This window comes from Littorina saxatilis, linkage group LG7 (assembly GCF_037325665.1).
Source record: "Littorina saxatilis isolate snail1 linkage group LG7, US_GU_Lsax_2.0, whole genome shotgun sequence".
Taxonomy (NCBI): domain Eukaryota; kingdom Metazoa; phylum Mollusca; class Gastropoda; order Littorinimorpha; family Littorinidae; genus Littorina; species Littorina saxatilis.
The window spans coordinates 35,134,038-35,136,537 of record NC_090251.1 but is presented as its reverse complement, the minus strand read 5'-3'; the positions used below and the strand labels follow the sequence as shown (position 1 = coordinate 35,136,537).

General features: G+C 43.4%; 1 protein-coding gene across 3 annotated transcripts in view; it reads left to right on the top strand.

The window, feature by feature from the left end:
* LOC138971292 (uncharacterized) overlaps window positions 1-2,500 on the top strand; it is a 9,449-nt gene that overhangs the window by 3,996 nt on the left and 2,953 nt on the right. The window lies entirely within an intron of this gene.

Below are 2,500 nucleotides of genomic sequence, written 5' to 3'. Positions count from 1 at the left end.
CACTAAGTCATGAGATAACAGAACAGCAGTGCCCTATAGCTGTGCCCCATAGCAGTGCCCTATAGCAGTGCCCTATTATAGTAGTGCCCTATATGAGCGCCCTTTAGCTCTGCGGCTATACAGTGCTGAGAAAATCTGCATTGCGTTTATTGAACACTATCACAAAAGGCTGACCTTAGCTTAACTGTTGTCAAAAGATTTACTCAACCAAGTCCTTTGAATTCTTGGCAAGCAGATATATAGTTCCCGAATAACGGCGGTTCTAATCAGAGTGTGATTAGCTCTTCAGCAAATGTGTTTTTTGACATAGCAGGAGAACAAACAACCAGAAGACAGGCAAGGAGTAAGTAATAAGAAGAGTACAGAGCAAAATGAGGACCAATTCTTGATCGGGACAATATCTCATACAACTTCTATCAGCACTATGGTCTATAAATCTCCAACTTAAAATGATCCTGTTACAGCCAATAAAGTAACCATTTCAGCACTGACCCAAGACGACCCAACCGCGGTCCCTAGCCCATTTCAGGTCTCCTCTAGCAACCGGCAGCCAGCTGTCTACATCTCCTCCCCCCCACCCCCTGCATTTGTATTTGTTTTTATGCAAAGCCGGGTTTTCCCGTGTAACATGCCCTTAATGGCTTTGCCGTGAGGGCGTAAAACTTACATTTTCTCTCTTCGATCCTGTCACGTCAACATGTATAGTAGCTATTCACTAGCACCTTCCTGAGCACTGCTAGCTACTTCGGTTCATTGCAGCCCAGGTTAACATGTTAAACAAGTTGATGTAATCGAAATCAATAGGGTATACATCAATCACAAAGTGTAAGCCTTTAGCTGTGCAGTATTTCCTTATCTAATGGCACAGCTCTCACCTATGCAAATATTCGTATGCGAGAGTTAGTGCAACCTGGCGCCAATTCAAATTTAACATTTAAGATCACAGGCCCATTAGAAAGTATAAATTCCCAAAATCCGTCGACGAAATGACGACTCATCAATAATAGGCTTATTTGCATAGGTAATAAAGCGTGCCTTGACTCGCATGGAAGACGAATGCATATGGAATTCTATCTTGAACGGTGAAATTGAATGAGACTGAATTAGTTGGTTAATATGTTCCTTGTCATAATGTGTGAGATCAAGATTATGTGCATTTGAGCGTTGCTGCCTACATACCAAGAGGTTATGAAGACGTTTGGATCGCATCCAGGAAAACAAATGTTGGCCAAGTGTAATGACAACACGTAGATTAGATCGTATGCTAAACGTCGTATCATCATTGTGTTTTAGTTTGAAAATCAGATTGTCATCATCTGTAAAACTCATTATGCGCGACTCTGGGTGGGGATGTCGTAAAGGGCAGAATATAGCTGCGCAGTTTCAGCGGTACAGACGACGCACTGCATATTATTGATGCTGCGATAGGGGTTATGACGAGTACTTGGCCTGTTTTCCTTTCACGTAACGTGTAGCGGGCTGGGATACTCTGCAGTGCGTCGTTTGTCCTGCTGGTGATACATAGGTGAGCACCTCAGAGAGCATTATAAAACTAGAAATAAAATGCAACTGTCATTTACGATAGTGTTTTATACAGGTACGTACATGATCCGTCGCACGTTTGACGCTTGGACACAGTTCCATCTTGCAGCACAAATGAAGAACACATCCGTCTCCAATTTGCTCGTACTTCTCGGTCTTTGCATCCTTCGGGAAATATGCCTCAGACAGGAATTTAGATATGTCAGCTAACCTCTCTTTGGACACTTCGGCAGAGCTATCCTTTGGATGACCCATCGTGCAGAAATGAACCAAGTTGCAACAGTCCGAAACAACTCTTTTTTCAAGTCCGGGGAACAACACGGGCACTGACTTCGGCTCACTGTCTTCGTGCACTCTGAACAAAATGAACCCACTAATATTCACGCAGTGTTTTTTTTTCCTGGCAGTCCTATTTGCCGCCGTAGTGACAGTGTTATTTTCCTGACGCCAGTGTAATTTTCATAGGAAAATAACACCCCCTTTCCGAGATTGCAGTGTTTCTTTCCTAGGAATAATACACTCCCAGTCTTTTTTTCCTGGAAGTATTTTATGCCTCCTACACCGGGCCTTAGCGGCGCTGGCTTTGAAACCGGTTGTCGCTGTTGGCGTGGGTACGACCCAAACGTTCGACAAGGGATGTATTTCTCAGACTCAACTCTTTGCAGACTCTCCAAGCATGCGCACGATAAAGATCTCAAGGTTGCAGCGAAGTCTTAGGCTTTGAAAAACACGAATACACGCTTGCAGAAAAAAAGAGAACAAAGAAATGGGTTGCGCAGTTTTGTCGCTGCACACTATGACCAGGTTGAACAGACTAAATGTGACCCTCCACCACGGAATGAGTCACATGTCACCTTTGCATGATTTTCATATTGTTACATTGTCCTAAAGAGTTGTTTATGCTCTATCCAGTGGTGAAAACCGTTTCAAAAAAGAGCGAACACTGTTTGAGTTATAA